This window comes from Gallinula chloropus (assembly GCF_964237585.1).
Source record: "Gallinula chloropus genome assembly, chromosome: 5".
Taxonomy (NCBI): Eukaryota; Metazoa; Chordata; class Aves; order Gruiformes; family Rallidae; genus Gallinula; species Gallinula chloropus.
Genome location: NC_140090.1, coordinates 77790679 through 77805856, shown reverse-complemented (window position 1 = coordinate 77805856; position 15178 = coordinate 77790679).

Below are 15178 nucleotides of genomic sequence, written 5' to 3'. Positions count from 1 at the left end.
AAATAATTATAATTTCTAAATACTGATTTCTTATTAAAAGAATTGGGTAATTTTTAACAGATAGTGGATTTTATTGCCTTTCTATTATTCCTTTAGAAGAATACATTTGTAAAACATGAATATTTATATGCAGCATAAATATATAACTATGAAAAATGCACAGATAGAGATTCCCTTCCTCTTCTTTCTTTTGCATTGCAAAGGAGGACCAAAGCAGGAGTAAAAATATCTTTAGACAAATACTGCCTGGCTCTAAGGAGTGTTTGTACATTGCTGATTCCAGAATTACAACCAGATGAGCAAAACAAGGCCCAAGAAGCTTATTAACTGTGTTTATACACACCCAATAATTCATAGCTGGAGAGAGGCTTTCAGGCAGCTGGCCGGTGCTTCAGCCAGCAGTTTATCAGTTTTGACACACGAGCTTTCACTGATGAAACGTTTGGCTTCACAACTGCCCTGATTTCTACCCTTCTTTAAAAACACCCTCTGTTGTAAGTCAGCCCTTTGCTGGTTAGACCTCCTGCCCAGGTCCTCTTGCAGGTACAGACATGGGAAATCGGAGAGACACGATTCTTCCACAGCACTGATACACATAACCCTTTTATTACGTTGCTGAGCAGCCTTCCTGGGAGCACATCTTAAAATGCTGATGATAACTTATATTGACTTTTAGCTCATTTTCCCCACTGAACCAGAGGCCAGCCACTACTGACCCAGGCGACATGGCGAATAGCCCTGTTGAGGCTACCAAGGTCACAGAAGAAGGTGATGCTCCTTGTGACTACCGGTGACAAATATAAAACCTAATGTAAGTTTATTGACAAGCAAAATTAGAGAGATGGCCAAGAAAGCGAGGTAAAGGCCCTGCAGCATCTAGGAACTGATGCAGTGATTTCCCATCCCAATAAAGACTGGTATGTCCTGCCTGTGTAGGATGAATGTCCTTGAATTATCAGGCAGCAGTTCTCTAGGTAGAATATCTACCTGCTGTTAAATACACCGTTATTTAGAGAACTGTCTTTGTTCAGCATCATTTACATTTTCCTTTAGACTTAGATACCATCTGCTGCTCTGTTTTCTTTTGCCTGCTCTCAAATTCGTAAGCATGTAATTACCATAGTCCTACTCATTCTTTTTTCCCCTAGTTCTTTTTCATTACAAGCTTAATTTCAGTCATTTTTTTTTATCTTTAGCTCTCTTAAAGCCTGCAATTATTAGAAGGCACTTAATGAGATCAACGGCAACGTTTCGTGCCGCTCAGACATTTTTGAGATGGATTAAATGAGGACAGATGATGAAGCACCAAAAGCAATCTTTGTATCAGAAAAATGGGAGGAAAAAGCAGCCTTGTAAAAATTAACACACCATGTATTGAAAACTTTGAAAGATCTTTTTGTTTCCCTCATAGTGGTAAGAATTGGCAGTCCTAAGAGTGGATCTTTGTGAACTATCAGCAGGACAAAGTGCCACCTTGTCACTTTCTGACAAGAAAAGTCAGCATGAGATCTGGGCTTCACTAAGAGGGGGAATTGGCTGGATTTGAACTGAACTTAGAAAAATGAATTCTTGGAGGGTGATTTGGGAGCATCTTGGTCCTGGGAACTGTGGCATGCAGGTCTGGCTCAGGGGAGAAACAGCTTTTTCTCCCTGTTGTCCCTAAAGGGATGTGGATGTAGAGCCTGGCAGGCACATGGTTCCTATAGGACTTCGGGGTGGAAGTCTTGGACGTGGCTTGAAGTTAAAGTCATGGAAATGTCACTGCCCACACATCTTATAAAACACAGGAGGATGTAGACAAAACATCCCATGAAAACAAAGACAGCCCTTTAAAATGTGTTAATTCTGTTTAGAAAAGAGAGTACTCACCTAAGAATGCCGTGGGAGCTCTTGCAAGGGTGCTTGGAGAAGTGAACATAATTGATTATAAAAACACACTGCAGCATCCCAGGACCAACCTGCCAGGCCCATAGCTGCACTGCTTAAGAAAGGTGATCATAGAATCACAAGGTTGGAAAAGACCTTTAAGAGCATTGAATCCAACCATTCCTGTCCTATGCTAAACCAGATCCCTGAGCTACCCCAGGATGGTGACTCAACTCCTTCCCTGGGCAGCCTGTTCTACATCCCCCACAACTCTTTAAGTGAAGACCTTTTTCCCTCACATCCAATCTGACCCTGCCCTTTGCACAGCTTGAAGCCATTTCCCCCTTGTCCTGTCACCTGGATGAAAAGACCATGACCCACCTCTCTATACCCTCCTGTCAGGTAATTGTAGGCAGTGATAAGGTCAAGGTGATAAGGACCAGGTGATCCTTGGTCCTAGCTGCTGGGAACTGCATAAATGCTCTCAGAGGGCCTTAAAGGAGGTATTGTTGCAGATTATGTAGATTTTATATGGAAAGTACCATCAAAAGCTTTCACTTACAGGACACTGATTGGGGGAAAAGCTAAGGTTTTTGACTAAGTTTTTAGTAAGAAAACTTTTGAAAATATGGGGGTTTGGTTGTTGGGTTTTTTTTTCAATTTCTTAACATCCTGAAGTCTTTTCAAAAACATCATGTGACATTGTTACTGTTGACTCATTAGCAGCTTGGAAATAATGCAACTGATCGCTGCCAGCATCCCATCCATCTGCAGGGACAGTGTTATTGTGCAAGTGTTTATCCTTTTCAAAGGGGTTTTGCAGGATTAAAAAAGGATAAGGAACTTTATGGTTTGTTTTTTTTTTTTTCTGAAAGCTTCCTTTATATTTTTAGTTCTTGTAAATAAAGCTTTAACTCTTTAAAGTCTCACTTATTAGAATGTTTCCTCCTGTAACTACACTTGCATAAAACAGGTTAAGAGCTATGCATTTTGCATCTAGGTTTACAGCAATGTTATATATTACAGAGCATAATCTGATTCTAGGAATGGTAAAGCTTTGACATAATCTGGAGAAGATAAAGGACTTGTGGAACAATCATCACTGGGACTTTTGCAAAGCAGGTGAGGCTACCCCATCCTGCAGCTGGACTAGTTATACCTGAGCCTACCTGAGGGCAGGGAGCCCCAGACATCTGATTCACTATAGAATTGTTTTAAACAGTTATTTTCTTATGCTCCAGTCCAAAGCATCGCAGCTGGAAGTGATTCTGTTAGTGTTCACATGGCAGATTGGCTGTGATGGTAAATCTGGTGTTTACACTTTCTTGATTGCAAATAGGGACTTTGATAGTTTAGCTCTTTCAGGTCTGGGACTTTGGTGGAAATTCTCCACAATACCCTGTCAATCAGGTCCCTTCGTGCTGTCTCCTAGGAACTTTCTGCTATCATGCTAACATTTTATTTTAAATATTTCCTTATGGATCTGTAAGACTGCTTGGTATTAGCAAGAGAATAAAAATTTCTAAAATAATTTTTAAAACAGAGTGGAGGGCTCATATATTAAAGTTTTAATGATTACAAATAAATTTTTGATTAATTTTTTTTCAGCACATATATTGGAAGAAAGTCCTGGCATTCCAACGTCAGGCCATGTCAGGTTATTTCAGTTCCTTCCTGTGCCCACTGGGGTTTCTGAATTGCCCTCTGGAAATGCCTGTCTCCATTGATTAGAAAAGCAGTCCTAGGCACTAAGATATATCACCATAACAGCCAATCTGATCTCCCTGACAGAGAGGCAAAGCTCACTGCTGAACACCAGCCTACAGCTTAGACCCTCTGTAACAGCAGTGAAGGCTCTCATGCAGGTACATGGTCAGTGGACCATGTGCAGTAGATCAGTTGGACCTTAAAGGTCTTTTCCAACCTTGTGATTCTGTGACTCCATTAGAGCAATTTATGGGAAGTATTACATTTCCTAAAGGTAGAAGGAAAATTGCCTTCCTAAATTATTGGGGCACTGGACTTCCTAAAGGTATCTGAAATGCTTATAGCTGTTGGCAAGCCTGACAATGAGTAAGGAAACAAAAATGCATTTAATGTACTTTTTTCCTTTGCTGTGTTCCATTGAACAGTGACAACTTCAGAGTGGTGCCTCCAGAACTCAGTGATGCAGGTGACAATGTGGAGGAACATTCCCTGCCCAACAGACGTGCTAAGGGAGAGCCTGACCTGGAGCCTGTGTCTGTGTGGGCATCCTGAATGTCAGGTCCTTTCTTGATTGCTGCACCCTCCAGAGACCCTGGCACCCAATGTGAGCAGTCCTGGGGTGAGCATGGAAGCAGTGAGGATGACTGACAGCCCTTGAGGGAGAAAATGCAGGCTTACTGTCTGCAACACAGTCCTTCAAGTAGGGTTTGTCTAAAAGTTGATAGCTAGTCAGACCAGAGCAAGTTCAGGTGCCATCACTTTGTTGGGTTGGCTGTTCATATGACGTCTGTTTTTATGAGCAGTTTGAATTTGTATGGATTCCAGAGAAACCTGGGTTTAAAGGAACCAATGTGATTTTGACAGTTTGCCTGTGGGGTTTGGAGGGTTTACAATAGAAAGAAGTGGGAAGAATAAGACAATAACCCAAACGTTTCTGGCTGGATTCTGCCCCAGTGGGTCTTTTCCTCAAACACCAGCAGAAGGAGAGATTTATCCCAAGATGTTAGTGAAATCCTGTGATGGTCAAATGGTAGATTTAAGATTTTGGGAGTATTAGGTTCAAGCAGATGGCTTCAGAAACAGAGGTAGAAGAGAGGAAATCAAGCCAAGATTATTCCTTCTCATGTGCCATATAAGTCAGAATATTAAGGACATAGCAACAGGAATTACTGCTTGTAGAAAAGGTATATAATAATTTATTTTTACAGTTAAAGAAGCTTACAGAACTAATGAAAGCAAATGTGACATCACATGTGGGAAGATATAGGAAAATGCTATGTAGCTACAGTTAGTAAAATGGGAATTAAATATGATACCTGGAGAGTTAAGGTGCAGCATTAATTTTTAAGTTATTAAATCGGATGTAATGATGAAACCATTAGGAAAGCTGTCAGAACATCACTTGTCATCTTGGAAATAGGCTCTCTAAAGCACTTTGGGGAAGGGCTAAAAAGAAAAGAAATCTGGAAAGAAATATTTGCAATTCAGAGTAATAAAACTCCTTACCAAAACCCAAAGGCAAATGGCATTAACCACGACCAGCCTGAACTGGAAAGCTGAATCATTTAGAGTGCTTCATCTTATAATGAGACACAGTGTTTCCTCCTAGAGCTTCCTTCAGCTGAAGCCTCTGTGTATGTGCAAAATTACCATCCAAGTTAATTGATCCTAGTTATCAAATATAATGGTTTGGCATAGGCATATTCAGATATGGGGCTTAAAGATTAATGCAGCTAATTACCTGGGAAACACTGTGGTGCAATGATCTGAATTGATAGGGTTTAATTTAACAAAAAACCCCAAAAAGGACCCCCAAGTGCTTCCTCATGTCAGTGCCCAGGTGAGCTCTGAGCAAGGGGCTCCTGTGCTATGCACATGCTAGCCAGACCACAGGCAGAGCAGGAATGGCTGGAGATGCTACTCGATCTTTTCCCTTTCTTAAGTGGAACAGCATCTCCTGAGCTACATCTCCTTCCAAAAGCACTTTTCCTGTTTAATCTCCTCTCCCTCTGGAACACTTTTCCTTTCTGTTGATACTATAGTAAATATGAATAGCAGCTTATTTGCTGCCAGGTAATTGCATTTTGTTTGCTTTCTTTAATTTTATCTTTCATCAGAGTCTTTCTGACAATAAATAATACATTGGGCATACCCTGGCAGGGACACTAACACAAATAGTTTGGATAAATAGCACTGATGTAAGTATGTCTGCATCGTCTGCATGGACTATCTGCACACACCCATTGGAAAATGGTCTGTACAGCCATGCCTAGGGTTATAATATCAGTTAAGCTTGGCTCATTGTCATCTAATCCACCATAAAACACCTCATAAATAGCTCACAACCTTTCTGGGTCTCTTGGCTACCTGGTGATGTGCTGAGGCTTAACTTCTCATGTACTGCTCCGGTGTGCAGGGACCAGACTGTCTCAGGGGATGGACTCAAGGAGTCCACATACATCTCTTCTGTTTTCTGTTGGAAGCCCTACAGCTTTGGCCAAGCCCCTTTCCTACATTGCACATGCCACTAAACATGAAAGAATAAATAAGCAGCTTTATTTTTCAAGGTGTCTTACTATGTTGGATGCGTGTCCCCTGTGTTGCTGGCATTACAGCTTGTTTCCTTCAAAGTCTGGGGAGCAGAAGTTGGCACAAGGCCTCTAACTAGGCCCTAGCATGTTGTTGGCAAAAGAAAAAGGGTCTGTAGCTATGTGGATGGCAAGTCATTTGAAATGAGATGCTTTTTCCAGGGTAATTATTCTGTCTCTGCTAAACCTCCAGGCAAAACTTTCCAGGAATTAATATTCCTTTGCACCAGCTTTTGTAATGCAAAAGGCAATATTTAGGTCCTTCCTAAGGGATGAAAAGAAGCAGTTGTAGAGACCAGAGCAAAACAAAACCTCCCACAGATTCAGAGGGAACACTTGCATGTGTGTTAGCGGGTTTCCTTTGGGTGTCTGAGCCTGGAGCCCTGGATGGAACTGGGATGCTGGGAAATGCCTGTCCCCCGTGACAGCACATGACTGTGGCATTGAGGGTTGGCAGAGCCAGCAAGTCTCCAGCTCCTTCTCCCAAAGACAACAGTGAAACCTTGGTGTTTGGTGCCTGATTTGTCCACTGCCCTCAGTACAAATCACAAGGGGCTGTGAGCTGGATGTGGATAAATTATTTACCTCCCCCAGCCCTGCCAGCCTTTCTGAGAGCACAGTGTTAATCTCCAGGGACCGTCTGTGTGCCAGGAAGGGAGGGCACATGCAGAGAAAGATGGAAAAAGAAGCTTAGTTGATGAGCTGTTTAAAATGGGGGGGGGGGTGGAGGGAAGTGGGCACAGAGTCGTAGCACAAAGTAATCATATTGGTTAAATCAGAAATTATTTGATGCCTGAGAATTTTGAGCTCTTCTGCTTTTCTACAGCGGAGATTTAACGCCTGTAAGGGAAGCAAAAGAGCCCTTAAGAGGCCTAATCTGTGCGCTGGAGTGGAATTTAATCTTCAACTCAAATCTCTGTCTAGAGATCTCAGGGAGAAGGCTGCAGATACTCTTGATTTCAATACGTGCTTACCCACGTCTGAGTACCGAGGTTCTGACTTTGCCATTACAGCACAGTTGATGATTAAACCCTGTGAGTCAGCAGAAAAACACATTTGGGGACCAAATAGTTTGGAGTTTCTACAGATAATAGAAGACTTTCCCTCTGGGAGGACTACTGGCTGTTCCCTCTGCAATGTATCTCTGTTGGGTGGAGCCCGAAACCTCCAGAGACCTCTCGGTGGGAGCTCTGGGTGGGCAAGGATGCAAGAGGAAACCCCACACCACCAGCTCAACCCCCAGCCTTGGTTTCACACCAACTGTGAAACCTGCTTAAGAAGTTAAGGAACAGGTAAATATAAGTAGGACTATGTGTATTAAGATTAGCCACATGGATTAAGACTAGGTGTATGTATTAGGTGTTAACGTTCTCCAATTATTTCACTCATACTGTGTACAACTATGGTGAAGCAATAATAATCTATTTCAGTTGACTTTGTAGCTGTTCTCCAAAAATGATGGGGTCTGACCAGATCACATCACCACAATGGCATTTACAGTTTTGACTTTTGCAACAATGAAGTAAACCAGACTTTTTAAAATGCTTGTTTTATCTGAAAAAATAGCTCACACAGAGTCCTTTAATCATAATCACATTTCATTAACGGTAAATTTAACAAAACCACAATATACATATACAGCATGTATTTCAGTATGTCACTTTGTATTATCCATTAACTCCAGGTAATAAAAATATATTACAGCATTGGATGGGTATTCACAAAGCACAAGCCATTGTAAACAGAATAGACAAGCACAGGCCCCATTATTCCAACCATTTGAAGTCAGGGTTACAGTTTAGTTCATTGAACTCCTTCAAACTGTTGGGAACTTCTGCAGCAGAATTTTCTGGATCTTTACACGAATGAATCTGCATCTTCAAAATACCTATTAGGAGATTGTTGGAATTTGGCTTTCCTGGGACCTTAAAGCCCATGTTAAGCCATGGCACTCTTGGGCACGTTGTCATTCCAAACTGGTCTGTGCATCTCTCTCCCCATGCAGTTTAGAAAGGTTTTATTTATATTGCCATTTTTTCCCCCCTTAAATAAATAGCCCCTGCAATTACATCCCATTTTTATTAAAAAAGCAATAAATTATAATATTATATTTATGATAGTATAGTCAAAACATGCCCTATCTATCTACAGCAGCTATTATTGATGTTATTTCAGAACTAGCTCTCTTCAGACTGGCTAGGTGCTTTAAGAAATAGGGAACCATCTATTTTCATTGTTTGCAAAACAAAAAGAAGTCTAAAATACGCAGGCTGGAACATTTATACCTCTCATTATACAAATCAGCCTTATTCATCCAAGCAACCCCACTGTCCTTACAGCAAGGATTTGTAAAACCAGCCCCCCTCTCCCCAACATTTTTCACAAAGCAAATAATCATCTAATAATCTAATCGAGGGGAAAATGTTTCTATCTAAGTGTATCTGGAAAGACTGGTAGTACGGTACATTCCTGCAAGAATTAAGAAGGGAATGATTAGTGATTGCCAAATATTTCGGGGGTTTTTTATCCTAAAATGATCTTAAGAAAATAAAAAACACTGTGAAAAAAACCCAAACCCTAAGGTTTAGAAAAATGCCCTGTGTAGGAGTAAAGGTAAAGCAAGGCACCTTTTAATTATCTATTTCTATTTTCCAAGGCAATTCGTGATAATGATTTTTCAAGCATTTTATCTGGGAAGCTCTATGGTTTCTATTATGAAAAGCCCCATTCTTTACTCTGGCTGATGCAGGTAGCTTTATTTCACTTGAATGAGGCTGGGCTGGATGGCAGAGGCAGGAGAACTCGTTCCCAGTCTTGTCACATGCTTGTTGTGTGACCCTAAGGGCACCGAGTGTTTTACTGACATTTTTCTCCTGAAAAATATCATTCTATTTTACTTTTTAAAACTTTTTTTTCTTTTCCTTTTTCCTTTTTTTCTCTTGTAGCTCATTGGTCACATTAGCAAAGCAGGAGGAGTAGTGATTGCCTGTCTTTGCATAAGGATTTCATGGCCAGAAGGTTATATAAACCATTCTGATATCCAACAGGGCTTTCCTTAAACTTTTGTTTGAGAACTCAAGGTAGCATTAATGCAACATGACTGAGCAGGACTACCTGTGATGGTCAGCAAGAGGAAGGTCGTAGCCAACTTTGCACCCTGGTCCATGTTGCATTCCTACTAATATCTCCCCAAAACTGCATTTCATCCAGTGCTTTTCCTTTTCTCCTTGGGAACTCTTGCTGGATCCATGCCCTGGGAGGATGGAGGCTCTCAGTTTTTTTGCTAGCTCTCTGATTTTTTTTAAAGCTTTGCTTTAAAGCTTTAATCATCTAACTACAATGACTAGAAACCAGTTTCCTAGTACTCAGTAATAACTCCAAATGGCATTTCTCTTCCTAATATATCTTTGTAGATTATTAATCAACCACGTGGGCTCGAGCCTTTGGGTTCATTGAAACCATGTGCAATGAGGTTTCTTCAAGCAACAACCAAAAAAATCAGGCTTTCCTAGACAATTACCACGCATGCATGCTGTCATACACCTGCTCCATTCATTTCTCAACACACACATTTCTGAAGTGCACTTACAGTCTGTAGGACTAACCCTCTGTCTTAGAAATATAGACCTATATGATAAACTATAGCTCTCTAGTTCGTTAGAATCGGCGTCGTTTGCTTAAAAACCATGGATGCTAGGTACATATTTACACAATACACACCAGGACTACAGGTTAAGTAGACATTTTATGAAGACTGCAGCAAGTCTTTTCTCCATGTAAACTTTTATACCCCCCGACAGGGACAGCTGCCTTTTTGAGCACGATGGTTTTCGTAAAGAAACTTCACCCATCAAAGCTTTTTTGACATACTGAGTGCTGAAAGAATAAAAAGGAGATTAAATAGTAATAATAATAAATAGTAGATTTAAGGCTAAAATGTTATTGTTCTCATATATTCAGGCTTGGGCAGGATACAAAGGTATAGTCCCTGATTCTGCAAACTTGTAAGCCTAAGCTTAGCCCTAACGATCCAGGGCTCCTTACTGAAGCCAATACATCATGTCCATGGGATCCAGGTCTAACTGAGCTGAATGTGACATGCTGAAATATTTCGTGATTTTTAGGGTCAATAACAATGAGCTGACGTAATTGTGAAGTCTCTGGCTTTGCTTTCAGGCTTCTTTCAGTCACAAGAACACTGAACATAGGGAAAAGGCAGCTCTCTCAGTAGTGAAGAGCAGGTGATTTCCAAGGGGTTGTTTCAAAGGTATTCACTGTGCATGTAAATAAAAAAGATAGGACAAGCTATTTAGAGCCCCCAGAACCTTCCTGATTCAGGATCAAGATTGCTAAGGAACCATGAAACCTTTGGCATACAGGCCTAGGGAAAAAAAACCCCAACTTTCTGCAAACTGCCTAAACCTCCAGGGCTGTGAGAATTAAACTCTCCTCAGGTAAGGTTCATGCAGGTGTAGGTGGTTTCTGGTCATTAAACTCATGTGAGTATTCTCCATATAGGCCATCTGAAAACCATTAGAGTCTTCTCAGCCCAACAAGGATCCTCCTGTGGAGACCATGCTGTTCCTACAACCTCAGCCCACTCTGTAGCAGCAACTGGGCTTTGACAGAAGTTTTACCTTTCTCTTTGGGGTAAGTGGGTGCTGAGAGACCTGGAGAGGTCTCAGCCTAGCAAGAGGTCACTGGGAAAAGCCCAGTGCTGCCAGGGTAGCTCATTATTGCAACAGCAGCATAACCAGCTTGTAGTCCCCAGCCATCCTGACCCTTGGACTCCATTCCCATCAATTTCTGCCCCAGTTGTGTAACCTCTAAAGTTGTTCTGATGTAGCTGGCTTTGAAGTTCAGGTTAAGATGTTTTCCAGAATTTGGTGGGTTTGGGTTTTTTTTAAATTATGTCCAGGAAGATTTTATTGTTGACCTGAAGAAGACTAAGATCACTTCCCAGCACTACTGCAATGCAAACACATGCACTGGCAAAATTGAGGCAGTAAATTACAGCAAGAGGCAGCGATGTGCCTTCTGAGGGCTGGACAAGACGACATCCAGAGGTCCCTTCCAACCTTGGCTGGTCTGTGATGCTGTGATATGTGTGACTACTGCTGCAGCAGTCCTCAGGCTTCATAAGGATTTATCTAGACCATTTCTAATCACAGAATTGTTAGATTTGATTGATTTTTTTTTCTGAAACAAAGGAAGTTATAAAAAGTCTGGGTGAGGTTCTTGGAGTCTTTTCCTCAAAGAATAAAACCAGGGAGGAGTCTTGCAGTTGTCTGACATTGCAAGTGGGACGTACACACATGAGGAACCCCACTGAAGCCTGTTTGCATCTTTCCATTTATACTTATCATGAAATCAGGGCCCTGTGCATTTAGAAGAGATCTATAGCTCTGGATGTTGTTATCCAGTGGGACCCAGTCCTTAAGTGAGACAACCAGCTGTTGTGCTCTGTCAGGAGAAGACCTGGTATTTATTCAGTAAACTCTTAGCAATCTCTCACTGGTTTTGCCAAGATCTTCCCATTCAAAGTGGCTCAAACCCATAAACCAGAATCCTAATTCCCAGTTAGGGTGCTGAGATTACATAAATAACTGTCAGATAAATGGAGGGGGGGGGGGAGCTCAGAATCTGCAAAATGACACAGTGGACTAAATTCTCTTAATCATCTGCCAACATTCTGCCTGCCAAATTTGCAAGATAGGAATAAAATGATAACTGAACATGGGTGTGAAGAAAAGATATTGCATATGGATGGTGGGTACCAACAAACAGAGAGCTGCATATTGCCTAAGCAGCTGCACAGTTTTTGCACATGCAGTTCCATATTTTGGGCACACGTTGTAGCCTTACTTTACAAACTTCCTCAAAAAAATATGTAAATAGTGAATGGAAAATCACCCCCACACACATGCACACACTCGTTTGTGTTAGGCAAGAGACCAGTTCTGCTTCCCCATCAGAGATAATCAAGTATTGTGCATCACATTTCCCATCATCATTCTAACTCACTCGAGCAAAAGTGGTGTATGGCACATCTAATACTCAGCAGACAGTTACTCATATCTACATTCATCACTTAGACATACATCTGAGAAAATTTTGCCAGTTACCTATAAGAATTCAGCTGACTATCTAGCACTTAACGAGCCACAGCATCATTTTTTCTAGCATCTTATAAAATGTCCTCAGGAAACATTAGGTTATTACTTTTATTTTGTGTACTGAGTCAGTTTGTCAAGCTCCAGCATTTACAACCCTCGCCTGCTTCCGATGGTAGAAATATGACAATGTGTCAGAGAGCTGATGTAAGGAAGGGGAAATTATATTTATTCTCTGGTATAAGATTAATTCTAGAAGAAAGGCACCATGAAAGAAAGACAAATTTTTTAACACATCCAAGGGGAGAGATTTATTGCTCATGGTGACACATAAATCAACCAGTCGCTGACTGGGATATACAAGCATAATGAGACAAGACTGATGCTGTATTTTTCCCCATCTTTTACTAGCTATCCTAAATGTACTATTTTGTCTTTTTTTTTTTTTTCTGGGAAATTATCCTGCTCTATTTGAATAATTGATTTAAAATTTGAAATCCCTCTGGGGCTGGGTTTATCAGCATACAAACCTCCCATTGACTTTGGCAGCAGCCCAGCGTATAGGTTGTGGATGTGATCAATCATCCTGTTGGGATTTATTTATGTAAAAGTGGTTTTAGTGAAATGTATAACAATCTGATACAGAGCTTCTCATCTTTTAAAACTCACTAATAATCAACTTGCTAATATCCTGTATTCTGATACTTTCACGTCATCAAAACTACTTCCATTTCTTAAGAAGCAGCTGTTGAACTGGGAGTTTTTCTCAATTGCACCTGAGAAAATTAAGTCAAACCTAAGAAGCAGAATGATTAAGATAAGGTAAACTATTTAGTCTGGCTAAAGGCTAATTTTCAATGTGGTGTTGGAAAAACTGGCTGAAATTAGATCTGTGGGGATGTTTTGTTGTGGTTATGCTATTGTTCCAGAATAAGAATGAACGTTTAAACTGCAGTTTTGCATTTATATGGTAGTGATGATCTTCATCAGATTAGTTTTTTCCATTTATAGAGGAGGTGACGATGTGAGTTTCAGGATTAACATGGCTCCTTGCAGCTGTGGTACCACTCAGGAGCAAGGGCTAAGGCAAGACTCTCCAGATGAACAACTGAGGTCCACTGGTTTGTGGGTGAAGCCCCTCACTGAGTCTGAGCTTTGAATCACTGGTCAGACACTTCAGTAGAGGACACATTTTGCAAGGTACAAAGGAAACTGTAGTTGCCATAACGTTTGTTGCACTGGGGACAGGTGGTATTGCTTGCAAACTGGAGCAGGTTAATGTCTGCAAAATGAGTGATAGTGATATTGGATGTGACCTGTCCTAGGGAGCTGCTTTGGCAGGGGGTTGGACCCGATGATCTCTCGAGGTCCCTTCCAACCCCTACAATTCTGTGATTCTAACCAAGACCATAAAAATCTGGCCATGTATTTGCCATTTACCCTCAGAAAAGAAATTGTGTAGTTTATGGCTGCTGGACTGAAGCTTTCTTGATCTATCCAGCAAAAATGAATTTCATTTCTGATGTTAACTCACTGTTGTCTTATGGACTTTAAGTCACTTGCTGGAGAAAAAAATGTGAGCGGAATTAAAGTCAGAATTGGTAGTAAATCTTCTGTCAATCAAAGTGTAAATGTGAAGCTCTTGAAACCAATAGTTCCTTACCTGAAAATAATTTTAAGAGGTCATAAGGATGCCACATTTTGTTGATGAAAGCTGGTTTAGAAATTGCTATTCCTAAAGATTCTAACAACAGAAAGGTCAATTAATTAATTAATTATTGTTCTTGCTGTTCTACAGCTTAATTAACAAGAAAACACTTGAGGAACTGTCTCATTTCATAGGGTTTTCCCTGAATTGAGAGAGAAGTCATTGAAAATTATCCAGGAAACTAATCCTTCAGTCACTGGAGGATGGCTTCAGCATCACCAGGCTATGTGACAGTTGTGAAGCCATTTACCAGCTGTAGTTGTACTTGTGGTGAACTAAATAACACTTTGAAAAATTAAGATGCTGTGATGGTGTCTGAGGGAAGAAATGTCCTGGTTTTGAAAATCTTACTGGTATTGAGTCCTGTATTAGCTGCAGGCTGAGCTGGATGTTATTAAGCTTACTTTGCAGAGCTATGAAGATTTATATTTAAACCCCCTGAGATCTGCACATTCAGATGTAGATTTAGATTACTGGTTGTGCTTTCATGGTGAGAAAGGGTTTATTATATGTGCTCCACCTACTTTGGAAAGTATGCTTTTAAACTCAGCTTTAGGCTCATCTTTTCTTCAAGCAACATGCCTATAGGAAAAACCGTGATTAGTAACATCTCAGAAGAAGAGGAAAGGGTTTTGTTTGGGTTTTGGTTGGTTTGTTTGTCTCTCCCCTGGGCTGGGCCCAGTTCTGCAGCTTTGGACAAAATCCATCTTTTTTTTGCACAGATATACTAGCATGTAGGCAGGAAGTATTCTGACCTTTCCATCCTGTCCACTGTTTTTATAAATTTAATGGGAAGAAAACTAATGGGATTCTGTGGAAGTTATCTAAAAACTTAAGAGAAGACCTGGCTGAATCCAGCCTGTAGCTTACTTCAACTGTGATTTTTCTCTTCCTTTAGTTCTACAGGATTGTACATAAAATATGTGTCAGAAGAGGTTAAAACCTATGTTGGGCACTGCATGAGTATCTGGGTAAAGATATTTCTATTAAGCCTTTCCTATTAAGAGTTTTTCTATACGGGACCTTCTCAAGCAACTAGGTTGGGGTTGGTTTTGTAAAGCCAGGTTGGCAGCTCCATCAGAGGGAGCGTTACCTGTAACCAGTACAAAATACAGCACAAATATCCCTGTGCAGCTTTTTAGAATAGCCATGTGACAGTACTGGTTTGCTCCCATTCCTTTCATGAGTCCTCCTGC